The sequence below is a fragment of the Rana temporaria genome, chromosome 1, assembly GCF_905171775.1.
Source record: "Rana temporaria chromosome 1, aRanTem1.1, whole genome shotgun sequence".
Classification (NCBI taxonomy): domain Eukaryota; kingdom Metazoa; phylum Chordata; class Amphibia; order Anura; family Ranidae; genus Rana; species Rana temporaria.
In genome coordinates, this window is record NC_053489.1 from 41289611 (window position 1) to 41316474 (window position 26864).

Sequence of the window (26864 nt, forward strand, 5' to 3'; positions counted from 1 at the left end):
TTGAAAGCTGTAATGTTCCCCGCGGTTTGAACCATTTGGCGGTGGCTCCTCCTCTCCTACCCAGCACAGGTAGGATGCAGGGGGGGAGAACTCTGGCTACAATGTGTGGTGGGGGGGGGGGACTCTGGCTACAATGTGTGGTGGGGGGACTCTGGCTACAATGTGTGGTGGTGGAGGGGACTCTGGCTACAATGTGTGGTGGTGGTGGTGGGGGGGGGGGACTCTGGCTACAATGTGTGGTGGTGGTGGGGGGGGGACTCTGGCTACAATGTGTGGTGGTGGGGGGGGGACTCTGGCTACAATGTGTGGTGGGGGGGGACTCTGGCTACAATGTGTGGTGGTGGGGGGGACTCTGGCTACAATGTGTGGTGGTGGTGGGGGGGGGACTCTGGCTACAATGTGCGGTGGTGGGGGGGACTCTGGCTACAATGTGTGGTGGTGGTGGGGGGGGGACTCTGGCTACAATGTGTGGTGGTGGTGGGGGGGGACTCTGGCTACAATGTGTGGTGGTGGTGGTGGGACTCTGGCTACAATGTGTGGTGGTGGTGGGGGGGGGGGACTCTGGCTACAATGTGTGGTGGTGGTGGGGGGGGGGGACTCTGGCTACAATGTGTGGTGGTGGTGGGGGGGGGGGGGACTCTGGCTACAATGTGTGGTGGGGGGGGGACTCTGGCTACAATGTGTGGTGGTGGTGGGGGGGACTCTGGCTACAATGTGTGGTGGTGGTGGGGGGGACTCTGGCTACAATGTGTGGTGGTGGTGGGGGGGACTCTGGCTACAATGTGTGGTGGTGGTGGGGGGGGACTCTGGCTACAATGTGTGGTGGTGGGGACTCTGGCTACAATGTGGTGGTGGTGGGGGGGGACTCTGGCTACAATGTGTGGTGGTGGTGGGGGGGGGGACTCTGGCTACAATGTGCGGTGGTGGGGGGGACTCTGGCTACAATGTGTGGTGGTGGTGGGGGGGGGACTCTGGCTACAATGTGTGGTGGTGGTGGGGGGGGGACTCTGGCTACAATGTGTGGTGGTGGTGGGGGGGGACTCTGGCTACAATGTGTGGTGGGGGGGGACTCTGGCTACAATGTGTGGTGGTGGTGGGGGGGACTCTGGCTACAATGTGTGGTGGTGGTGGGGGGGACTCTGGCTACAATGTGTGGTGGTGGTGGTGGGGGGGACTCTGGCTACAATGTGTGGTGGTGGTGGGGGGGACTCTGGCTACAATGTGTGGTGGTGGTGGGGGGGGGACTCTGGCTACAATGTGTGGTGGTGGTGGTGGGGACTCTGGCTACAATGTGGTGGTGGTGGGGGGGGACTCTGGCTACAATGTGTGGTGGTGGGGGGGGGACTCTGGCTACAATGTGCGGTGGTGGGGGGGGGGACTCTGGCTACAATGTGTGGTGGTGGTGGGGGGGGGGGGACTCTGGCTACAATGTGTGGTGGTGGTGGGGGGGGGACTCTGGCTACAATGTGTGGTGGTGGTGGTGGGACTCTGGCTACAATGTGTGGTGGTGGTGGGGGGACTCTGGCTACAATGTGTGGTGGGGGGGACTCTGGCTACAATGTGTGGTGGGGGGGGGACTCTGGCTACAATGTGTGGTGGTGGTGGGGGGGACTCTGGCTACAATGTGTGGTGGGGGGGACTCTGGCTACAATGTGTGGTGGTGGTGGGGGGGACTCTGGCTACAATGTGTGGTGGTGGTGGGGGGGACTCTGGCTACAATGTGTGGTGGTGGGGGGGGGGGACTCTGGCTACAATGTGTGGTGGTGGGGGGGGGACTCTGGCTACAATGTGTGGTGGTGGGGGGGGGACTCTGGCTACAATGTGTGGTGGTGGGGGGGGGGGACTCTGGCTACAATGTGTGGTGGTGGGGGGGGGGGACTCTGGCTACAATGTGTGGTGGTGGGGGGGGGGGACTCTGGCTACAATGTGTGGTGGTGGTGGTGGGGGGGGACTCTGGCTACAATGTGTGGTGGTGGGGGGGGGGGACTCTGGCTACAATGTGTGGTGGTGGGGGGGGGGGACTCTGGCTACAATGTGTGGTGGTGGTGGGGGGGGGGGGACTCTGGCTACAATGTGTGGTGGTGGTGGGGGGGGGACTCTGGCTACAATGTGTGGTGGTGGTGGGGGGGGGGGACTCTGGCTACAATGTGTGGTGGTGGTGGTGGGACTCTGGCTACAATGTGTGGTGGTGGTGGGGGGACTCTGGCTACAATGTGTGGTGGGGGGGACTCTGGCTACAATGTGTGGTGGGGGGGGGACTCTGGCTACAATGTGTGGTGGTGGTGGGGGGGACTCTGGCTACAATGTGTGGTGGGGGGGACTCTGGCTACAATGTGTGGTGGTGGTGGGGGGGACTCTGGCTACAATGTGTGGTGGTGGGGGGGGGGACTCTGGCTACAATGTGTGGTGGTGGGGGGGGGGGACTCTGGCTACAATGTGTGGTGGTGGGGGGGGGACTCTGGCTACAATGTGTGGTGGTGGGGGGGGGGGACTCTGGCTACAATGTGTGGTGGTGGGGGGGGGACTCTGGCTACAATGTGTGGTGGTGGGGGGGGGGGACTCTGGCTACAATGTGTGGTGGTGGGGGGGGGGACTCTGGCTACAATGTGTGGTGGTGGGGGGGGGGGACTCTGGCTAGAAAATGGGGACATTTTGCTGCATTGGTAGACATGGGCAGGTTGCATTTTTGGGCACGGATAAAGTTGTTGTTAATATTTATTTTTATAACTTAATTCTACATAAAACATTTAAGTGTAATTTTCATGAGATTTATGAGGGCGTGTCTAGGGGCGGGATTAGGGGGCGGGACATGGTAGGGGTTGGGCGGGGCAACTGGTGGCGAGTATGCCTTGAGGCCTGGCTAGTAGCTCAGCAATTGCTAATATTTCTCCTTCTGCCTGGGGAGGGGAGTGACAGGTGCACCCAAGATGACCAATGACTGGCCAGACCGGATCCACATAGGGTAGTGGCTGCATTTGATGGGCACAGTGGCTGCAATTGATGTTTTTTTTCAGTTTGTTTGCGCCCCCCAAAAAAAATCAGCACCAGCCGCCAGTGGTCCCCAGTGTCCCCGCCATGTCCCTGGTTATCTGAAAGATGGGTTTCAAATTTTTTGACAAGGGCGCAGTTTCAGTGCTTGCCATAGGCGCCATTTTCACTAGATACGGCTCTGTCGCTTGGCTCCGTCGTCGTGCCGCGGGCGTGCGTCCCTAATGGTCTTAAAACGGCTGATGTATAGCTATGGCGATTATCCCAGGAGAGCCAACCTGCCGAAGTATAACTGCGTGGCTGGTCTTCTAGTGCAGGGGTCTCCAAACTAAGGCCCTCCAGTTGTTCAGGAACTACAAATCCCATCATGCCTAGTCATGTCTGTGAATGTCAGAGTTTTAAAATGCCTCATGGGACGTGTAGTTCCACAACAGCTGGAGGCATGGGTGGGGGGGAGCGCTTCCGCAGCGGCGATACACATTTAACCCTTTCTTCAAATGCTAGCAGGGGTTAAAAGTGCCCCGCTAGCGGCCGAATAACGTAGCTTAAACTATGGTAAAGCGGCACTTTTTCGCGCCGCTTTACCGATAACGCGGCCAGTTGACAGTGTGAAATGGGTCTTGAGATAATTCAGCTTCACTCCATGCCCATATAAATATAGCCTAGAGAATGTACAGACCCCCCTTCAGCACAGACCCCCCCTTCAGCACAGACCCCCCCTTCAGCACAGACCCCTCCATTCAGCACAGATGGACCCCCATTCAGCACAAACCCCCCCTTTAGCACAGACGGACCTCCTCTCATCCCATTCAGTACCTCAGATCAGCCATCAGCACGGCCGGGTCATAGCAGGTTCCCTCCCCCTGTGTACACATAAACACTGGAGGGGGAGGCAGCTTCACTCTGCTCGCTGTGTGACATCCGGCCCGGGACCAGTCAGACAGCCCGTGGCCGCGAGACTCTTCAACACCTTCTCGATTTTCCAGGGGGGGTCAATTGCCCCCCCTTGCCCTATGGAGCGGACGCCCATGGCTAGAGGGTCTTAGTTTGGAGTCCCCTGTAATCTAGTGGTTACAAAAAAAAATAAAAAATTTGCTTACCTCTACACTAGTGGCTGTCATCACATTCAAAGTAGCCCCCTTGTGAAGCGACGCACTTTTCTAGACGGCTGCGCCACTGCCGGAAGCATTCCTGGAATTCGTTTTCCGGAATGCGGCGCAGAACCTTTGTCACGGCGCGCTGGATGTCCGAAACGTCATCAAATCTCTGTCCCTTTAGGGCATTTTTTAATTTTGGAAACAGCCAAAAGTCGCAGGGCGCCAAGTCAGGGGAATAAGGTGGTTGGTCAAGTTTGGGAATGGAATTCTGGGCCAGGAACTGGCGCACACTTAACTCGTCCCGCGCGGGAGCATTGTCGTGGTGGAGAACCCACTTGCCGGGCCAGAGTTCCGGTCTTTCCCTCCCAACCGATTCCCGTAACCTTTCCAGGATTTCCACGTAACGTTGTTGGCTGACCGTCGCACCGCGTTTGATGAACTCGTAGTGGACGATCCCCTTGTGATCAAAAAAACACACCAGCATGGTTTTGAAGGGAGAGCGAGAGGTGCGTGCGTTCTTCGGGCGAGGCGAGTTCTTGGTTTTCCTCCGGCGTTTGGTCTCTGGATCATACTGGAGACACCACGTTTCATCTCCGGTGATAACCCGACCAAACACCTCCGCGTTCTCCAAGAGATCGGATGAAATATGAAGACGGCGTTCCTTCTGATCTTCTGTGAGGATTGGAGGGACTGTCTCTGCCGAGATCTTTCCCATCCCCAAATCCTCCGTTAGGATCTGCCGCACGGTCTCCCTGTTCATGTTCAGTTCTTCCGCCATCGTTCTCGCGCTCAGCCCTCCGTCCGAGCGCAGGAGGGTCCGCACCCGCTCCACGTTCTCCTCCGTCCTTTGCGTTTTCGGCTGCCCGCTCCTTGCGTCGTCGTGGACGTCTTCCCGCCCCTCCTTGAACCGCCTATGCCATTCAAAAACACTGGATTTCTTCATGGAATGTTCGCCGTACGCCTCTTGTAACCGAGCTAACGTTTCACTTGCGCTTTTCCCCAACTTCACATAAAGTTTGATGTTCATCCGCTGCTCCAGATTCCTGTCACTCATTTTCTGCCAACAACGCGACGCACACGCGTGTGTTATTTCTTCTACGACGCCATAAAAGACGGAGGTGACCCGGGGCCAGTGCAAGTTATGACATGTCACCACACACAGCCATGTCTGTGTACCCTGAGGAACAATCCTACACAAACACACTGTGACTGACACTTCCTCCTCTCATCTACTTCCTGTACACTTCACCAATCACAGCTCTTGTTGTCATAGTGAGGTGTTATCCCCGCCCCCTGTTCCTCATTGCCCTTTTTCCTGCCCATTTTCCCAATGGTCAAAGCCACCAATCACAGCTCTTGTTGTCATAGTGAGGTGTTATCCCCGCCCCCTGTTCCTCATTGCCCTTTTTCCTGCCCAATTGTCAAACCCACCAATCACAGCTCTTGTTGTCATAATAAAGTGTTATCCCCGCCCCCTGTTCCTCATTGCCCTTTTTCCTGCCCATTTTCCCAATGGTCAAACCCACCAATCACAGCTCCTGTTGCTGTAATGAAGTATTATCCCCGCCCCCCCCCTGTTGCTCATTGCCCCTCTTCCTGCCTATTTCGTGGTATTATCTCCACTCCCCCTCTTCCTCATTGACCTGACCGAAACATGGCCACACCCACTTTCCTTATGGTCAAACACATCAATCACAGCTCCTGGTGCCGTAGTGAAGTACTATACCCGCCCCCCCGTCCCTCTTTTGCCAGTATAAATACAGCCCCACCCACCTTCTCTACTCCCCGCCCATTTTACTGGTGGTCGAACCTATCAATCACAGCTCCTAAAGTATTATCCCCGCCCCTTATTCCTTATTGCCACTATGGACACGGGCTCCTTCTCCCCGCCCATTTTCCCAATGGTCAAACCCACAAATCACAGCTCTTACTGATGTAGGGAGGTGTTATCCCAGCCACCCTGCCCTATGGACACGCCCCTCACCCCAATAGGAAAAAAACACCAATCATTGCCGTAGTGACTCGTATCTCCGCCCCCTCTTTTTGCCTATTTTCCTAATGATCAAACCCACAAATCACAGCTCTTACTGCTTTAGTGAGGTACTATCCCCGCCCCCTTGTTTCTTCATTGCCTCCCTATGGACACGCCCCCCATTTTCCCAATGGTAAAATACACCAATTACAGCTCCTTTTGCCGTAGTGAGCTCGTATCCCCGCCCCCTGTTCCTCATTACCCCCCTATGGACACGCCCCTCTCCACGCCTATTTTCCCGAATGGTCAAACCCACAAATCACAGCTCTTACTGCTGTATTGAGATACTATCCCCGCCCCCTGTTTCTCATTGTCCCCCTATGGACATTCCCCCATTTCCCAATGGTAAAACCCACCAATTACAGCTGCTTTTGCCGTAGTGACCTCGTATCTCCCCGCCCCCTGTTCCTCATTACCGCCTATGGACACGCCCCTCTTCCCAATAAGTCAAACCCCATCAATCATAGCTCCTGTTGCCATAATAAAGTATTACCCCGCCCCCTGTTCAATATTACCATATCGACACGCCTCCTCCCTTCCCATTTTCCCAATAGGCAAACCCACCAATCACAGCTCCTACTGCTGTAGTCTGGTTTTATCCCCGCCCCCCTGTTCCTCAACACCCCCTATGGACAGGGTCCAATCTTTCCACCAATCACAGCGCCCCTGTTCCTCGTTGCCTATATCGACACCGCCACTGTTCTTTCATATTAGACTCGGTTGGAGAATCTGACGAGTTGGAGAATATGACAGAACAGCAACCCCTCCCCTTACTTCTCCTTCCCGCCTCTTTTCCTGCTAGTCAAACGCCTCACTATGGTAACCGCACAAGTCCCCTCCCATTCTCGGCCCCTCCTATTCCCCCACCCATATATACGTCCGTCAATCACAGCTCGTGTTACCACGGTAACCATCCAGCCCCCCTCGCGTTCGCTGCGGGCCCCGCCCACACATTCCCGCTAGCTGCTCCGGCTCCTCCCTCCGCCCTCCTCAGTGTCCCGGATGTAGCCGCCGCTTTCACCGAAGCTGCGCACGCTCGACCCGTGAAGGGGGATTGTTGTCTGCGGCCTGGGAGTCCGGAGAGGCCCAGGAGGAGCGGAGGGGGCCGCCGCCGCAGCTGCTCGGTCTGCTTCCTGCGGGAGACGCGGGTGTTGCCTCCCCCCGGGCTGGAGGAGAGCGGAGAGAAAACACACACACACGGGCCCCGGAGGGTGAGTGAGGGGTGCGGGGTGGGGTTATACACCGGGCCCTCCTCATATGGGGGGCCCCACAACAACACAGAGGGGCCACAACCTAACACTTCACCCATAGACTGAGGAGGGCCCCAATGGGGGGCATCGTCGTCTTCCCCTCACTGCTGGAGACATGGCTTTGTTTTCCTCCAACATGTGATAACAAAAATCATCATTTTTAGGCCTGAAGATTCCCCAAAACACCCGAAAATACCCCAATGTAATCCGAGACCCCGGAGAATAAAACGGCTGTGCACGAGATTATTTTGCTGTCTGATATCGGTGCGAATAATCTGTATTGTGCCCTCGTAGTCCTGGCCTTTTCTCACACTTTGTGGTTACATTATTTTTCTTTTTTTTTTGCCAGAAAATAATTTCTAACCCTCAAACATTTTTTTATATAATTCTATAGGATCTCTACTATGATAAAAAATAATATATCAATACCAGAATGTATAATACAATGGCAACAATCCCCATTTTATTATAGAAGGTCTCTGCTGTAATCATTTTTATATATTGTTTATAAAATTCTATAGGATCTCTGCTATAATAATACAACAACATAGTATATCATTTAACCACTTCATTACTGGGCACTTAAACCCCCTTCCTGCCCAGACCAATTTTCAGCTTTCAGCGCTGACGCATTTTGAATGCCAATTGCGCGGTCATACAATGCTGTACCTAAATTATATTTTTATCATTTTTTTTCCCCCACAAATAGAGCTTTCTTTTGGTGGTATTTGATCACCTCTGCGGTTTTTATTTTTTGCGCTATAAACAAAAAAAGACAGAACATTTTGAAAAAAACACTATTTACTTTTTGTTATAATAATATCCCAATTAACCACTTCCCGACCGCCGCATGTAGATATACGTCGGCAGAATGGCACGGACAGGCACATTGGCGTACCTGTACGTCCCTGCATAGACGTGGGTCCGATCGGGACCCCCCCCCCCCCGCTACATGCGGCGGTCAGATTCCCGCGGGGAGCGATCCGGGATGATGCCGCGGCTATTCGTTTCTAGCCGCCCCCTCGCAATCGCTCCCCGGAGCTGAAGAACGGGGAGAGGCGTATGTAAACACGGCTTCCCCGTGCTTCACTGTGGCGGCTGCATCGATCGTGTGATCCCTTTTATAGGGAGACTCGATCGATGACGTCATTCCTACAGCCACACCCCCCTACAGTTGTAAACACACACTAGGTGAACCCTAACTCCTACAGCGCCCCCTGTGGTTAACTCCCAAACTGCAACTGTCATTTTCACAGTAAACAATGCAATTTAAATGCATTTTCTCTTATCGTCCATGGACGGACACAGCTCCTTAAATCTTGACAAGTGGGTTATGTTCCCTGTTTACAGGAGAGGACTAGGCAGAAACATGTTAAATAGTTAAATACATGTTACATTAACAGAGTTGAACAGCCCCGCCCAGGGGGCGGTCCCTCCAGACATAACCCTCCTCACTGCAGCTTGCAGCCTCAGTTTCGTTCTGCCTAGCAAAGGAGAAGGACGTATGGCTCCCTTTGGGCCCAGCGCCCTGAGGAGAAATTTTATTTTATTTTACTTTTTCTTGAAGAATCTTCTTTCAACTGTTGGCTGAGAGACAGGCTGGATATTATAGATCCTTGTAGTCTACTCAGTCCGACCAGCAAGCGTGGGCACACCTTTGCAAAGAGGCTTGGTCTGCCACGCCATACCCCATGACTCCTGGGGGGGCCGGTGAGCTTTGCTCCGAGGTCCACATATGACTGAGCTGTGGTGTTGTCTCAATCACAGTGGACCGGGCCGACAGCTACCTCCATTGCGGTTGTAGGTCTGTCAGGAATGCGTCAGCGAGTCCTCGCTCGGACGGGTAAGTACAGTCCCTCCTGCTTCGGTGGGTTGGTACAGCTGGGCATTCCTGGGGTTCGGGGGTCCCTTCCCCTTACTTCCCTGCTCCTTTCCCTTGCTGCATTGCTAACATTGCCGCTGTCAGGGGGGAGGGGGCCTTCCTGAGGGGACTGTTATCTGGCCTGTGTTTTTTCTTTTTTGTATTGGGCTTTCCTGTGAGGTAAAAAGCCCTGTGATGAGCACAGATGTTTATGATTATACTTCAGCAGACGCTGACTGATTGGTGACACCTGTAATGGTTTTGCTTTTTATGCTGTATCTGTGACTTGTCCTTAAATAAAACAGCCCTAGGAGGCTTTTCCTGTTTAAACACAGGTCCCTGCAAAAGTTACCTCACGGTTCTTTTCCTCACAGGCAGCGCTGTGCAGTCTCCTCCTGAGGGAGTCCCCTGGTTACCCCTGGTCAGCGCAGCAAGTGGTTGAGAGGCCCTGAATAGGGCTCTAGGAGCTTTTGTCTATTTGTATGGACAGGTGTGCATATTATAATACACACTATATGTAAATATTGGAGTCAGTATCTGGGTCCTTCCCCACATGCTGGTGGTGGCAGCAGGTGTTAGCACCTGTGATTCCCACAGAGTTTTTATTGTTAGTCCTGGACACAGTTTGTGCCAGGGTGGGGGTGGACTGCGGGCGGGCGGTAAAAGAGTGCCCCCTTCCCCCGTTATCCCCTGGGGAATGCTCTGTTATGGAGCCATGGACTAGGTACCTAGTTAAAAAAAAAAAAAAAAAAAAAAGGCAGAATAAGGCATTTATGGGTGCGCTTTTTACTGCTGCAAGGGACTCTCCTAAGCTGCATAGTGCAGCTGGGTTTCCGCTGAGGGCTCGGTCTTTTTTGGATCACACAAATCAGACCGCTGTGTAGGTTTTTTCCTTCTGTGATAACTTTGATAACTTCTGAGATGCGGAATGAGAAAAGCCACTGAGGGCTTTTGTAGTCCCTCACCGCCGGGCGGGAACCCCTACTTGTATGGATCTGAATGATAGAAGATCCGAAGTACTGACCCGTTCCATGTTTACCATGCTGGGGTCTGGCTTGCGGCCTATTGTGGCCACTACACTGGGGTCTCAGTGGTCGCTGGCGCTATTTTTTTGGGAGATTTTTCAATTACATTGAAAACTCCCATTGGCGCCCATTTTGTCGTAGCCACGCTATGGCGCAGCTTACATTGTGCTGGCCTTTTTCCTGTGGCCGCGTTCTGAACGCTCGGCGGCCATCTTGGAGTAGTCCTGACCCCTAGTGCTGTATACAACTCACAGAGTGAGCATTTTGCACCAGACAGTGGAGGAGCACCGACTCTCTCCTGAGGTTATTAGCCTAGCGGACCAGCTGGTCCAGGGCCTCATATAGGTCTGTGATGCTTCATTGAATGCTGCGCCCTTGTTATCCAGGGCGTCTGTTTCAGAATGGTTTTATGCACACGGTGGTGTAGTGCTTAACTCCATTACTTGGCAGCAAAAGAGTCATTGGTTCAAATCTGCACACTGACGCCAATCTGCCTGGAGCTTGCATTGTCGCTCCCTGTGTCTGTGTGGGTTTCCTCCGGGTACTCCGGTTTCCTCCAAAGACATGTGTGCATACACCTACATAATATACATACACACTATGTGTGTGTATTATTTAGGGGCAACCCTCCCAGGCCGTCAAAGGCCCAGCTGGGGGACTAATCTGTCCCTGGGTGCATAAGCCGATCACGCCGGCACCCAAATCCTGCCAATGTATATAGCCTTCCCTCCCTGTCTCTAGGTGGGAGGGGCGGCTTGCAGGTTCACAATTCAGTGAAACCTCCCTGCTCTCCGACTAGTGGGTCTGCGAGGTGGTCTCTTCGGAGTACTAGATAGGGTTTCCTCCTATCCACAGAACAAAGTTCTGTCCTTGTGTCTTCCCCTCCCGGCACGTCGGTCTGCCTTGGGCAGTGTGGGATTTGCTAAGCTGCAAGGTAATTTTACCTTTCCTGCAGGACGAGAGTTTTGGGGTTTTCTATGGGCCTCAGGCCCTAAATACCTTTGTGAACGTCGGGTAGTTCCGCATGGAATCCATTTGTTCGGTGGTAGCTGCGCTTCATCCGGGGGATGTCCTGACGTCCTCGGACATCAGGGACGCATACATGCATGTCCCGTTTTGCACATGTCAGTGTTTTTTTCTGTGCTTCGTGATGAGAGAAGGGTCTCTGTCAGCCTGTGGCCCTCCCTTTTGATCTGGCGTCAGCACCATGGGTTTTCAGCTAGGAGCTCGCACTTATTTGAATTTTGTTGGGACAGCGAGGCTTTGCCTCATTGGCTACTTTGACGACTTTCTTCTGAGAGCAGCTTCTGTCTCCGACCTAGTGGATAGGTTATTCCCATTCAGACCCTCCGAAGATTCGGGTGGATGTTAAACGTTTAGGCCAGAAAGTGTAGCTCAGTGGCAGCAAGCCTGCCCTACATGTGTGCGACCCAGGGTTCAAATTATGGGCATGCTAGGTTCCGACTCAGCGTTGGAGTATCTAGTGTTGATCCAGACTCCTCAGTGGCAAAGGTCCTTCTTCCCCTGGAGAAATTGCAGACTCTTCAGTCTGCGGAGAAGGTATTGGCATCACGCAATCGGTCTTCTCTCCGGGCGCCTGCTGGTTCAGGGTCTGTGGGTAGCCTCCTTCAAGGTGGTACTGTATGCCCAGTTCCACACCCTGGTTTTCCAGTGGAACTACTGTCCAGGTGGTAAAAATCTCTTGTCTCTGAAATCATTAGATTCCTGTGCGCCACCTAGTCAGAGTCTCTCTGAGTTGGTGACAGAGATTCCCGACTCTTCGGTCCGGGAAGTTGTTCCTTCCTTCCAGTGGTCGGTGTTTACGACGAATGCCAGCTCACGGGTTGTGAACCTGGAGGTTCACAAAACTGGGGGGTCCAGTCGGCCCTGAGTCGCTGGACTTGCGTGGACCTATGACCACACCTCCTTGAATGTGTCTGGTCTCGGTAGCTACCCAGGGTCGGGCCTGGCTAGTGCCTGGTGGAAGACCGCCTGGGAATACCAGGTGCTGTCTACTGTTCATTGTCCTACTATTTTAGGCGATCAGGCTATGCTTCTCCTTGTGGTCGACCAATCTGGTTTCAGCCGGACAACGCCACGGCCGTGGCTTCAGTCTACCATCAGGTATGCCGGCAGGCAGACTACTGGAGTCGCCAGATGCTGGACCAGGGCGACTGGTCTTTGTGCTTGGGGTGTTTCGGCTCCCTTGCAGGAGGTGAGCCTCACATGGCATGGATCTCCTGGCAGCTTGTCTCCGCCGCAAGGGTGTCAGTTAGTGGCCAGGTCTAGTGATCTTGTACAGACGCGTCAGTCGCGCTGGTGGCCCTGTGTTGTCTGTATCGGTGATTTTTTGCCATTCCTCCATGGTAGTTGCTTCCTCGGCCGCTCCACAGAGTGGATGCTGAGGAGATCCCGATGATTCTAATCGCTCCAGATTACTCTCGGCGTCCTTGGTACGCTGATATCGGGCGCCTGGTAGCGGAGGCACCCTGGCGATTGCCAGGGCAGGAGGTTCCTGTCTCAAGGTCCCATACTTCCTCCTGTTGTACAGTCACTGACTTGCTTAACATGGTTATTGGAAGCCAGACTTTAGGTGACCAGGGTCTGTCTGACTCGGTCATCTCAACAGGGCACCGTAGTCTTCTTCCGGAGGATCTACCGTCGCACCTCTCTTGGTGCGAAGGGATGGAGTGACGTCCACGGGCGTACTTTCAATGTCCAGGGTCCTGCTGTTTTTAAAGCTTGGATTGGATCTAAAAATTGCTTAAAGCACCGTTTGGGGGCAGATTTCAGCCTTGGCTGTGTTCTTTTAGTGGCCTTTTTGCGGCCCGTTCCCTGGTGGGTCCCCTTTTTTTGTGTGCAAGGGGTTTGTCATATACTTTCCCCTCTTGGCCCATCTCTTCCCCCATGAGTTTTGACTCTGGTGCTCTCGGTTCTTCAGGAACCTTCCTTTTGGAAACATCAGAGAGATTTTCTCTTGACACTATCTCAGAAGGTGGCCCCTTTAGTGGCCTTTACCTCTGTTAGAGGGGTTTCTGAGCTGGCGGTCTTGTCTTGCAAGCCGCCATGCTTGATCCCCCATAAGGATTAGGTGATGGTGCGCCCGCGACCTTCCCTTCTTCCGAAGGAGGTTTCGGCCTTTCATACTTTAGGCGTGGTACGCGCTTTGCGGGTATACCAGCCTACTACGGCTCCATTTCGGAGCTTCTGACTCTCTTTTGTGTCGGTGTCTGGTCCACAAAAGGGCCTGGCGGTCTCGTCGACCACCATTTCTCGGTGGATCGGGCAGGCCGTCATACAGGCCTATGCTCCTAAGGGCGGGCCCCCCTTTCCGGTCCCGGCACTTTCGACCAGGGCAATTGGTGCTTCCTGGGTTTTTTTTTTTTTTTTCCCGACATCATGCGTCGGTCTCACAGGTGTGCGAGGCGGCGATTTGCTCGTCCGTTCATGCTTTTTCCAGAATTTACATGGTTGCTGTGAGTGCATCTTATGATGTTTTTTTCAGCCGCTAGTTTTTGCCGGCGGCTGTTTAAAGTTGCACCTCCTCCGTTGAGGAGCTCTGCTTGTTTTGGGGTGAAGTTAAAATTGTTTTTACTGATATATTTCCCACCCCTCGTTTTTTGACACTGCTTGGGGACGTCCCACTTGTCAAGATTTAAGGAGCTGTGTCCGTCCATGGACGATAAGAGAAAATAGGATTTTTTGTACTCACCGTAAAATCCTTTTCTCTGAAGTCCATGGACGGACACAGCTCCCACCCCTCCTTTTTAGGTTTGTACTGCTTGTTACGAACTGAGGCTGCAAGCTGCAGTGAGGAGGGTTATGTCTGGAGGGACCGCCCCCTGGGCGGGGCTGTTCAACTCTGTTAATGTAACATGTATCTAACTATTTAACATGTTTCTGCCTAGTCCTCTCCTGTAAACAGGGAACATAACCCACTTGTCAAGATTTAAGGAGCTGTGTCCGTCCATGGACTTCAGAGAAAAGGATTTTACGGTGAGTACAAAAAATCCTATTTTTTGCTGTGAAAATGACAACGGTCCCAAAAATGTGTCAAAATTGTCCGAATTGTCCGCCATAATGTCGCAGTCACGAAAAAAATCGCTGATCGCCGCCATTAGTAGTAAAACATTTTTTTTTATAAAAATGCAATAAAACTATCCCCTATTTTGTGAACGCTATAAATTTTGCGCAAACCAACCAATAAACGCTTATTGCGATTTTTTTTTTTTTTTTTTACCAAACATAGGTAGAAGAATACGTATTGGCCTAAACTGAGGACATTTTTTTTTTATATATTTTTGGGGGATATTTATTACAGCAAAAAGTAAAAAATATTGCATTTTTTTCAAAATTGTCGCTCTATTTTTGTTTATAGCGCAAAAAATAAAAACCGCAGAAAGCTCTATTTGTGGGGAAAAAAGGACGCTAATTTTGTTTGGGAGCCACGTCGCACGACCGCGCAATTGTCTGTTAAAGCGACGCAGTGCCGAATTGTAAAAACCCTTTGGGTCATTTACCAGCATATTGGTCTGGTCCTTAAGTGGTTAAAAAAAAAAAAATTTCCCTCGGTTTAGGCCGATACGTATTCTTCTACATATTTTTGTTAAAAAAATCGCAATAAGGGTATATTTGGTTTGCGCAAAAGTTATAGCGTCTACAAAATAGGGGATAGATTTTTGATTTTTTTTACTATTAATGGCGGCAATCTGCGATTTTTTTTTTTTTTTTGTCAGTCCTGCGATATTGCGGCGGACGTATCGGACACTTTTGACACAATTTTGGGACCATTCACATTTATACAGCGATCAGTGCTATAAATATGCACCAATTACTGTATAAATGTGACTGGCAGGGAAGGGGTTAACACTATAGGGGGTGAGGAAGGGGTTAAATGTATTCCCTGGGTGTGTTCTAACTGTTTGGGGGGAGGGGGGTGACTGGGGGAGGTGACCGATCTGTGTCTCTACGTACAAGGGACACAGCATCGGTCTCCTCTCTCCCTGACAGGACGTGGAGCTCTGTGTTTACACACAGAGCTCCATGTCCCTGCTGTCACCGCCGATCGCGGGTACCTGGCGGACATCGCAGCCGCCAGGCACCCACATCGGCTTCCCAGCGATGCGCCGGGACACGTTGTTTCCCCTCTGCGCGCCCCCAGCGGTACGTACAGGGAATGTCAACAGGACGTCCACCCAGCACCTGAGAGCCGTGCTGTGGACGTCTTTCGTCTATAGCGCGGGTCTCAAGTGGTTAAAACCCGCTGTGCAAATACCAGAATGTATAATACAATGGCAACAATCCCCATTTTATTTTAGAAGGTCTCTGCTATAATCATTTTTTATATATTGTATATAAAATTCTATAGGAGCTTTGCTATAATAAAAAAATATATATATATTCCAAAGGGCTTCTGCACTTAAAAAAAACCCACTGGTTTTATTTGCCAAAGATACAAGAAGTTTACATATTCAAGAGCCCTTTCACACCGAGGCACTGCGAAACGCCTTTAGCGCTATTACTGCGTTTTTAGGGCGATAGCGGTAAAATTAACGCTGTGGGCGTTTTTCCAGCGTTATTGAAGCATGGGCAATTTCAGTCCTGCTGTTGTATATGCTTTTTTTTTTTTTTTTTTGCTTGCCTGTTTACATTTTTGGGAGATCATGTGACTTTTCTACAGCTCAGAGCGGATTATAGGCGCTATTCAGGCGTCTTTACAGCGCTTTCAATTCATTCCAATGGAGAGGGGTGTTTTTGGAGCTTTTTTTTTCAGCGCCCAAAAGCTGCTCCAAAGATGCTGCCTGCAGGACTTTTCTCAACGCCCCGCCAGTGCAACGCCTCCGTGTGAAAGGGTCCATTGAGATGCATGGAGAGCGTTTTAAGAGCGCTATTTTTAACGCTAAAACGCTGTAAAAACACTCCAGTGTGAAAAGGGTCCAAGTGTTAAAAAAAGGATTTCTGCTTTGGGCTTGCATGCCCGCTGGGAACGCCTGGTGTAAGGGGGGACCCCGCTGGAAATGCCTGGTGTAAGGGGGGACCCCGCTGGGAACGCCTGGTGTAAGGGGGGACCCCGCTGGGAACGCCTGGTGTAAGGGGGGACCCCGCTGGGAACGCCTGGTGTAAGGGGGGACCCCGCTGGGAACGCCTGGTGTAAGGGGGGACCCCGCTGGGAATGCCTGGTGTAAGGGGGGACCGGCACTGGTTCTACGTAACCAGCGTGGAACGCAAATGACGCCAACAGATTTATATTGGGGGGGGGGGTGTTCTGGCATTCAGTTTTTGAGAATCGTGATCTTTAGTCTAAGCAAAAGAATCATGATTCTCATTTTGACCAGAATCGTGCAGCCCTACTGTCTCATCAGTGCCCATTAATGCTGTTAATGAGTGCCACTTATCACCACTGTCTCAGTGCCAGCTATCAGCATTATCTCATCAGTGCCCACCAGTGCCAGCATTATCTCATCAGTGCCCACCAGTGCCAGCTATCGGCATTCTCATCAGTGCCCACCAGTGCTGCCTCATCAATGCAGCAGAAAAATTACCGGTTTGCAAAATTTTATAACAGGCTATTAAAAAAAGTTTGTGAAAAAAAAACTTTCAAACTTTTATTCATTTATTTAGCAAAAAGTAAAAAACCAGAGGTGATTATATACCGCCAAAAGAAATCTCTATTTGAACAGAATTTTTTTTTTTTTTAGTATTTGTACAGTGTTGCATGACCGCGCAATTGTCATTCAAAGTGTGAGAGCGCTGAAAATTTGGCCTGGGCAGGAAGGTGGTGAAAGTCATCGGTAGGCAAATGGTTAATCAAAAAATTGTTTACTTCCACCCTGGAACATGAGTGACGTTGCTCCGGTCCTCCAAGGCCATAGAGACCATCAAAGATGACCTACTCTTTATTGCCTCTGACCAGTGGGCTACACCACCAGAACGTTTATCGGGGCGAGCCGGTGGAACCAGTAAACCTGAGAAACACTGGTGAGCTGCGGGAGGGGACGTCGCTTGGAGCGCTTTTGTCACTCGCTGAAAAAAAAAAGTATCAGGGTTATGGCTGATGGCTTCAGCTATACAGGGAGTGCAGAATTATTAGGCAAGTTGTATTTTTGAGGATTAATTTTATTATTGAACAACAACCATGTTCTCAATGAACCCAAAAAACTCATTAATATCAAAGCTGAATATTTTTGGAAGTAGTTTTTAGTTTGTTTTTCGTTTTAGCTATTTTAGGGGGATATCTGTGTGTGCAGGTGACTATTACTGTGCATAATTATTAGACAACTTAACAAAAAAAAATATATACCCATTTCAATTATTTATTTTTACCAGTGAAACCAATATAACATCTCAACATTCACAAATATACATTTCTGACATTCAAAAACAAAACAAAAACAAATCAGTGACCAATATAGCCACCTTTCTTTGCAAGGACACTCAAAAGCCTGCCATCCACGGATTCTGTCAGTGTTTTGATCTGTTCACCATCAACATTGCGTGCAGCAGCAACCGCAGCCTCCCAGACACTGTTCAGAGAGGTGTACTGTTTTCCCTCCTTGTAAATCTCACATTTGATGATGGACCACAGGTTCTCAATGGGGTTCAGATCAGGTGAACAAGGAGGCCATGTCATTAGTTTTTCTTCTTTTATACCCTTTCTTGCCAGGCACGCTGTGGAGTACTTGGACGCGTGTGATGGAGCATTGTCCTGCATGAAAATCATGTTTTTCTTGAAGGATGCAGACTTCTTCCTGTACCACTGCTTGAAGAAGTAGTCTTCCAGAAACTGGCAGTAGGACTGGGAGTTGAGCTTGACTCCATCCTCAACCCGAAAAGGCCCCACAAGCTCATCTTTGATGATACCAGCCCAAACCAGTACTCCACCTCCACCTTGCTGGCGTCTGAGTCGGACTGGAGCTCTCTGCCCTTTACCAATCCAGCCACGGGCCCATCCATCTGGCCCATCAAGACTCACTCTCATTTCATCAGTCCATAAAACCTTAGAAAAATCAGTCTTGAGATATTTCTTGGCCCAGTCTTGACATTTCAGCTTGTGTGTCTTGTTCAGTGGTCATCGTCTTTCAGCCTTTCTTACCTTGGCCATGTCTCTGAGTATTGCACACCTTGTGCTTTTGGGCACTCCAGTGATGTTGCAGCTCTGAAATATGGCCAAACTGGTGGCAAGTGGCATCTTGGCAGCTGCACGCTTGACTTTTCTCAGTTCATGGGCAGTTATTTTGCGCCTTGGTTTTTCCACACGCTTCTTGCGACCCTGTTGACTATTTTGAATGAAACACTTGATTGTTCGATGATCACGCTTCAGAAGCTTTGCAATTTTAAGAGTGCTGCATCCCTCTGCAAGATATCTCACTATTTTTGACTTTTCTGAGCCTGTCAAGTCCTTCTTTTGACCCATTTTGCCAAAGGAAAGGAAGTTGAATAATAATTATGCACACCTGATATAGGGTGTTGATGTCATTAGACCACACACCTTCTCATTACAGAGATGCACATCACCTAATATGCTTAATTGGTAGTAGGCTTTCGAGCCTATACAGCTTGGAGTAAGACAACATGCATAAAGAGGATGATGTGGTCAAAATACTCATTTGCCTAATAATTCTGCACTCCCTGTAATACCAGTAAACCACTTGCAAACCGCAACGTATATAGGCAATACATATTACGGTTGGCGAGGGGTTACATCTGTATTCTCATTTAAAAAATCCACCAAAATGAACCCCTTTGTTAGTCTAATAAGGGCCCCATCCGCATGTTTGTAAAAGATTTTGAACTGGTTATCAAGATCCAAATGCAGAGTTTACTACCACCTTAAAGGATCAATAAAGGAATTTTTTTTTTTTTAGCTAAATGGCTTTCTTTACCTTACTGCAGTACTGGTTTCATGTCCTTATTGTTCGTTTTTGCTTTGAAGTGGCTGTAATTCTGCTCTGATCTCCACACTTCCTGGTTGTCTTTTTCCTTATAATCATCATACTGGGAGCTTTTCACGGTGGTCTAAGCTGTCATTACTGTGTGTCTAAAACTTAACAGAACCAATCGGATTCATTTTAAAAACAAAACGCTGCCCTGGATTTGTTTGTTTTTGTTCTGTGTGTCTCTCTAGTTCACAGGAACATGAAACCAGTTTAAAAGTGAAACTAACCTACAGGCACATTATAGGATTGATTTTTATCTATTTGTAATCATTTTATCTCGTTAACCACTTAACCACCAGCCGCCGTCTACAAACGGCGGCAAGGTGGTTGCTTAACTGGGGGTCGCCGTTCTGAAACGGCGCCCACCAGAAGCAGTAATGCGCGCCGCCTCGGGCGCGCACACAGAAAATTCTGTGCGCGCCGGGTCTATGAGACCCGGCGCTACACAGATCACGGTAATTGACCGGCAACGGCGGTCTTTTACCATGTGATCGCGCCGTCCAATGACGGCGCGATCACAGGTAAACAAACCGGCGTCATTTGATGACGCCGGTTCCTCCCTCCTCTCGCTGTACCGATCGGTACAGTGTGAGAGGAGAGCGCGGATGGCAGCAGCAGTGTGGGATGGATCTGTGACTATTGCAGTCACAGATCCATCCATCCCTGCTCAGCCATCCCTGCATTAACCCCTGCAATACTCTGCCTTCCCTGTGCAATACTCTGCATTAACCCCCTGCAATACTCTGCCTTCCCTGTGCAATACTCTGCATTAACCCCTGCAATACTCTGCCTTCCCTGTGCAATACTCTGCATTAACCCCTGCAATACTCTGCCTTCCCTGTGCAATACTCTGCATTAACCCCTGCAATACTCTGCCTTCCCTGCACAATACTCTGCAATGCTCTGCCTTCCCTGCGCAATTACTCTGCAAAACACCCGCGCAATACTCTGCAAAACACCCGCGCAATACTCTGCAAAACACCCGCGCAATACTCTGCAAAACACCCGCGCAATACTCTGCAAAACACCCGCGCAATACTCTGCAAAACACCCGCGCAATACTCTGCAAAACACCCGCGCAATACTCTGCAAAACACCCGCGCAATACTCTGCAAAACACCCGCGCAATACTCTGCAATACCCCCGCGCAATACTCTGCAATACCCCCGCGCAATACTCTGCAATACCCCAGCGCAATACTCTGCAATACCCCCGCGCAATACTCTGCAATACCTCCGCGCAATACTCTGCAATACCCCCGCGCAATACTCTGCAGTACCCCCTGCCAGTACTCTGCAGTACCCCCTGCCAGTACTCTGCAGTACCCCTTGAGCAATACTCTGCAGTACCCCCGCACAATACTCTGCAATACCCCCGCGCAATACTCTGCAATACCCACGCACAATACTCTGCAATACCCCACGCACAATACTCTGCAATACCCCCCGCACAATACTCTGCAATACCCCCCACACAATACTCTGCAATACCCCCGCACCATACTCTGCAATACCCCCCACACAATACTCTGCAATACCCCCCACACAATACTCTGCAATACCCCCCACACAATACTCTGCAATACCCCCCACACAATACTCTGCAATACCCCCGCACCAATACTCTGCAATACCCCCCACACAATACTCTGCAATACCCCCGCACCATACTCTGCAATACCCCCGCACCAATACTCTGCAATACCCCCGCACCATACTCTGCAATACCCCCCACACAATACTCTGCAATACCCCCGCACAATACTCTGCAATACCCCCGCACCAATACTCTGCAATACCCCCGCACCAATACTCTGCAATACCCCCGCACCATACTCTGCAATACCCCCGCACCATACTCTGCAATACCCCCGCACCAATACTTTGCAATACCCCGGCCAATACTTTGCAATACCCAGAAAATACTCTGGGGAAAAAAATGTGTTTTACCCACTTCCCGCCCACGTCATATGAGCTCCTTTACTTTGTGCAGGGATATCTAAATGATGCCTGCAGCTACAGGCATCATTCAGATATCATTTTTTTCAGCCGGCGATTCTCTACACCATAAGAACAATCATGGTGGCTGTTCCGCCTCTTGATCGTTCTTACGGGAGGCAAAAAGGGACGTCCCCACTCCCTTCGCCCTCCGGTGCTTCTTCTGACTCACCGCTGCGATCGAAGCCAGGATCGTTTTTTTTCTTGTTTTTTTTCAGGCTTCCCAGCCTAGAGGTGAGATGTGGGGTCTTATTGACCCCATATCTCACTGTAAAGAGGACCTGTCATGCTATATTCCTATTACAAGGGATGTTTCCATTCCTTGTAATTGGAATAAAAGTGATCAAAACATTTATTTTTGGGGAAAAACGTGTCAAACTAAAATAAATTAAGTAAAATGAACAATAAAAATAAAAAAAAATATTTAAAGCGCCCCTGTTCCCGCGTGCTCGTATACAGAAGCGAATGTGTACGTAAGTCCCGCCCACATATGAAAACGGTGTTCAAACCACACATGTGGGGTATCGCTGCGAACGTTAGAGCGAGAGCAATCATTTTGGCCCCAGACCTCCTCTGTAACTAAAAACATGTAACCAGTAAAAACATTTAAAACGTCACCTATGGGGATTTTTAAGTAGCGAAGTTTGGCGCCATTCCACAAGCGTGTGCAATATTGAAGGGTGACATGTTGGGTATCTATTTACTCGGCGTAACTTCGTCTTTCATATTATGCAAAAACATTGGGCTAACTTTAATGTTTTTTTTTTTAAAAAGCACAAAACTGTTTTATTTCCCAAAAAAATGCGTTCGAAAAATGGCTGTGCAAATACCATGCGCGATAAAAAGTTGCAACGACCGCCATTGTATTCTCTAGGGTCTTTGCTAAAAAAGCATATATAATGTTTTGGGGTTCTATGTAATTTTCTAGCAAATAAATGATGATTTTTACATGTAGGAGAGGAATGTCAGAATTGGTCTGGGTGTTCCAGAACGCCTGATGGTGCTCCCTGCATGTCGGGCCTCTGTATGTGGCCACGCTGTGTAAAAGTCTCACACATGTGGTATCGCCATACTCGGGAGGAATAGCAGAATGTGTTTTGGGGTGTAATTTGTGGTATGCATATGCTGTGTGTGAGAAATAACCTGCTAATATGAAACTTTTGTGGGAAAAAAAAAAAAAAAAAAAAACTTGATTTTGCAAAGAATTGTGGGAAAAAATGACAACTTCAAAAAACTCACCATGCCTCTTTCTAAATACCTTGGAATGTCTTCTTTCCAAAAAGGGGTCATTTAGGGGGTATTTGTACTTTTCTGGCATGTTAGGGTCTCAAGAAATGAGAGAGGCTGTCAGTACATCAGATGTGATCAAATTGATCAATTTTCAGTAATTGGTACCATAGCTTGTAGACCCTATAACTTTCACCCAGACTAAATAATATCCCAATTTTTTTTTTTTTTTTTACCAAAGATATGTAGCAGTATACATTTTAGGCCAAATTTATGAAGAAAAATTCATTTTTTGCAAAATCTTATAATAGAAATGAAGAAAAATTCATTTTTTTACAAAATTTTCGTTCTTTTTTCATTTATAGCGAAAAAAATAAAAACCGCAGAGGTGATCAAATACCACCAAAAGAAAGCTCTATTTGTGGGAAAAAAAGGACAAAAATTTCATTTGGTTACAGTGTTGTATGACTGAGTTATTGTCATTCAAAATGTGAGAGCACCGAAAGCTGAAAATTGGTCTGGTTATTAAGTGGGTTTAAGTGCCCAGTTGTCAAGTGGTTAAAGGATCATTAAAGTAAATATTTTTTTTTTTTTAATTTACATGTTCTCCACTGTGCAGCTCGTTTTATAGTGGCCCCGAACCTAGTCTTCTGGGGTCCCTCAGCGGCTGTCTCAGCTCCCCCCCGCAAGGACTTAACACTTTCATGCAAGCTCGCATGGTGTTGAGTTCTTGTGGGCGCGCTCCCGTGATACAGCTGACGGCCATAGCCGCTCACTGTATCGCTCAGTCCCGTCTTCCGGCGCACTGTGTCATTGGATGTGATTGACAGCAGCGCGAGCCAATGGCTGCGCTGCTTTCAATCGACCAATAAATGAGCCGGGAAGACGGCCTAGAAGCCTGCGTGTTCATGGCGCGGGACTTTCGAGGGGTCAGGTATGTAAAGGTGGGGTTCGGGGGGCCTCTAATCACAGTTGTTTTTTCAATTTAATGCATAGAATGCATTAAGGTGAAAAAACTTTTACCTTTACAACCCCTTTACCCACTTCAAGGACCAAGCCTTTTTCTGATATTTGTTGTTTACAAGTTAAAAAACTTTTTTTTTGCATGAAATGTATAATGTTTGGGGGTTTTAACACCCTAGAGAATAAAATGGCGGTCGTTGCAATACTTTGTCACACCGTATTTGCGCAGCGGTCTTACAAGTGCACTTTTTTTAAGACAACAGTAAAGTTAGACCAATTTTTTATTTTTTTACATTGTGAAAGATAATGTTACACCGAGTAAATTGATACCCAACATGTCGCGTTTCAAAATTGCGCCCGCTCGTGGGATGGCGACAAACTTTTACCCATAAAAATCTCCATAGGCGACGTTTAAAAAATTCTACAGGTTGCATGTTTTGAGTTGGAGGAGATCTAGGGCTAGAATTATTTTCACATGCGGGCGCTGCTCAAGTATGCTTTCTCTTCTGCAAGCAAGCCCAGCGGGACGGGGTGCGTTTTAAAAAAAAAGTTTTTCTTATTTATTTTACCAATTATTTTTTTTACACTGTATTTAAAAAAAAAAAAAAAAAAAAAGGTGTAATTTTTATTCCTATTACAAGGAATGTAAACATCCCTTGTAATAGGAAAAAGCATGACAGGTAGGGCTGAGCTATTTTGGGCAACAACAAAAAAATCTGCAAATCCGCGCCGGTCCTACATTTTTAGGAGAGGCTTCGGCCTAGTCCACCGCGATCCTGGGAAAAGGCAGCGGACCTCACCTAAAAAATCCTGCCCGAAGCTCGTTGTGATCCTGGGAAAAGACCACAAACGGCGTCCGGCCTCGCGGCCTTTTCCCAGGATGGCTGCGGGCAGGATTTTTTTTTTAGGTGAGGCCCCGACTTCGGCCTTGTCTGCCGTGATCCTGGGAAAAGGCCGCTAGCGGGGTCCGGCCTCGCAGCCTTTTTCCAGGATCAAGTCGAGCTGCGGCCACGATTTTTAGGCGAGGCCGCAAATTTGCGGCCTAGTCCGCGGAGCGCCGACCTATGTAAAAAAAACGATTTGCCCTTGCATCTCAATTCAAATGGATTTTTTTTCCCAGCCCTAATGACAGGTCCTCTTAAATGAGATACGGGGTCAAAAAGACCTCGGATCTCATAGTTACACTAAAATACAATAAAAAAATAAATAAAATGTTGTCAATGGCCCTTTAAGAGCTATGGGAGAAAGTGACGTTTTGTGAGGCCCCTCCCACAGCTCTGCACAGGCTACGTGCAGCATATTACTAATGGCCCCCTTTCCTTTTCAAGGTAATATCTGGATTTGCAAAGGCATTTGGTGCACATAAAGTGAAACTATAGCCTTTGTGGCTGTCAAAGGAATATATATACCGTATATATATTAAAATGATCGTGCCTGGAGTTCAGCCAAGGAAGCTGGTTTCTTGGCCTCGGTTTCATCTACAGTTGCCATGGTGCTGATCGTGATCAGTTATGACAACTTGATGGTTTGACAGTTCAGTTGAGAAATCTGAGTTATTCGTAGCAAGCCTTGAATGTAAATGTGTAGAGAAACATTAAGGCTGCTTTCACAATGGGTTCATGGTAAAACGGCAATTTACGGTCATTTTAGTGGCGCTATTCGGCTGCTCGCGGTGCGCTTTTAAATTCCGCTATCGAATAAAGGGTTAAATGCGCTAGTGTAGCGCCGCTGCCGAATCACTTTGCGGGCGCTTTGGCAGCGAGGCCCACTAATTTCAATGGGCAGGAGCGGATGAGGAGCGGTGTGCTCCTTCACCACCCCAAAGATGCTGTTTGCAGGACTTTTTTTGCGTTCTTTCAGCGCATCGCCACACTGAAAGCACTCGGGCTCTCACACTGGGACTGCAGGGGAGACATTTTTCATCCACTTTACAGGCACTATTGTTGGCCCAAAAGCGCCTGAAAAATTCCTGTGTGACAGGCATCCAAATGATCATGCTGCTGGTGTGGTATATGGCGGTGATCGGGACGCTGGTATGGCGGTGATTGGGACGCTGGTATTGGGTATGGCGGTGATCAAGCGGCTATGGGGTATGGCGGGGATTGGGATGCTGGTATAACGGGGATCGGGGATGCTGGTATGGGGTATGGCGGGGATCGGGATGCTGGTATGGCGGGGATCGGGATGCTGGTATGGGGTATGGTGGGGATCAGGCGGCTGGTATGGGGTTTGGCGGGGATCGGGATGCTGGTATGGTGGTGATCAGGAGGCTGGTATGGCGGCGATCAGGATGCTGGTATGGGGTATGGCGGTGATCAGGTGGCTGGAATGGGGTATGGCGGTGATCAGGATGCTGGTATGGGGTATGGCGGTGATCAGGTGGCTGGAATGGGGTATGGTGGTGATCAAGACGCTGTTATAGGGTATGGCGGTGATCAGGTGGCTGGTATGGGGTATGGCGGTGGCTTTGGCAGTGATCAGGTGGCCGGTATGGGGTATGCCGAGGCTTAGGGGGCTGGTATGGGGTATGGCGATGATCATGATGCTGGTATGCTATATGGCGGGAATCAGGACGCTGGTATGGGGTATGGTGATCGGGATGCTGGTATGGTATATGGCGGGAATCAGGATGCTGGTATGGCGGTGATCGGGATGCTGGTATGGGGCATGGCGGGGGTTCAGGTGACTGGAATGGGGCATGGCGGGTGATCAGGTGACTGGTATGGGGCATGGCGGGGGATCAGGTGACTGGTATGGGGCATGGCGGGGGATCAGGTGGCTGGAATGGGGTATAGCGGGGGATCAGGTGGCTGGAATGGGGCATGGCGGGGATCGGGCGGCTGGTATGGGGTGTGGCGGAGATCGGGCGGCTGGTATGGGGTATGGCGGTGGCTTTGGCAGTGATCAGGTGGCCGGTATGGGGTATGCCGAGGCTTAGGGGGCTGGTATGGGGTATGGCGATGATCATGATGCTGGTATGCTATATGGCGGGAATCAGGACGCTGGTATGGGGTATGGTGATCGGGATGCTGGTATGGTATATGGCGGGAATCAGGACGCTGGTATGGCGGTGATCGGGATGCTGGTATGGGGCATGGCGGGGGTTCAGGTGACTGGAATGGGGCATGGCGGGTGATCAGGTGACTGGTATGGGGCATGGCGGGGGATCAGGTGACTGGTATGGGGCATGGCGGGGGATCAGGTGGCTGGAATGGGGCATAGCGGGGGATCAGGTGGCTGGAATGGGGCATGACGGGGATCGGGCGGCTGGTATGGGGTGTGGCGGAGATCGGGCGGCTGGTATGGGGTGTGGCGGTGATCAGGACGCTGGTATGGTGGAGATTGGGACGTTGGTCTGGGGTATGTAGATATTACTATGCGCACTTATGACACTGGGAAGGGCTGGCTGCACTTTTTAAAAATTAAATCATTTGCGTTTTTTCTTCCGCTGTTAGGGTTCCTCTGGGGTAAAAGGTTGGGAAATGCTG

General features: G+C 50.0%; 1 protein-coding gene across 3 annotated transcripts in view; it reads left to right on the forward strand.

Annotated features, from left to right (window-relative positions):
* The first annotated feature begins 7096 nt into the window (after positions 1-7096).
* Positions 7097-26864, forward strand: part of SMAD4 (SMAD family member 4) — a 67266-nt gene continuing 47498 nt past the window's right edge. Inside the window, exon 1 of one of the 3 annotated variants that reach the window (XM_040337058.1) lies at positions 7097-7328. The gene's annotated coding sequence lies outside the window, so the exon portion shown is untranslated. The remainder of the gene's footprint in view (positions 7329-26864) is intronic. The other 2 variants (XM_040337041.1, XM_040337050.1) reach the window with 2 other exon arrangements.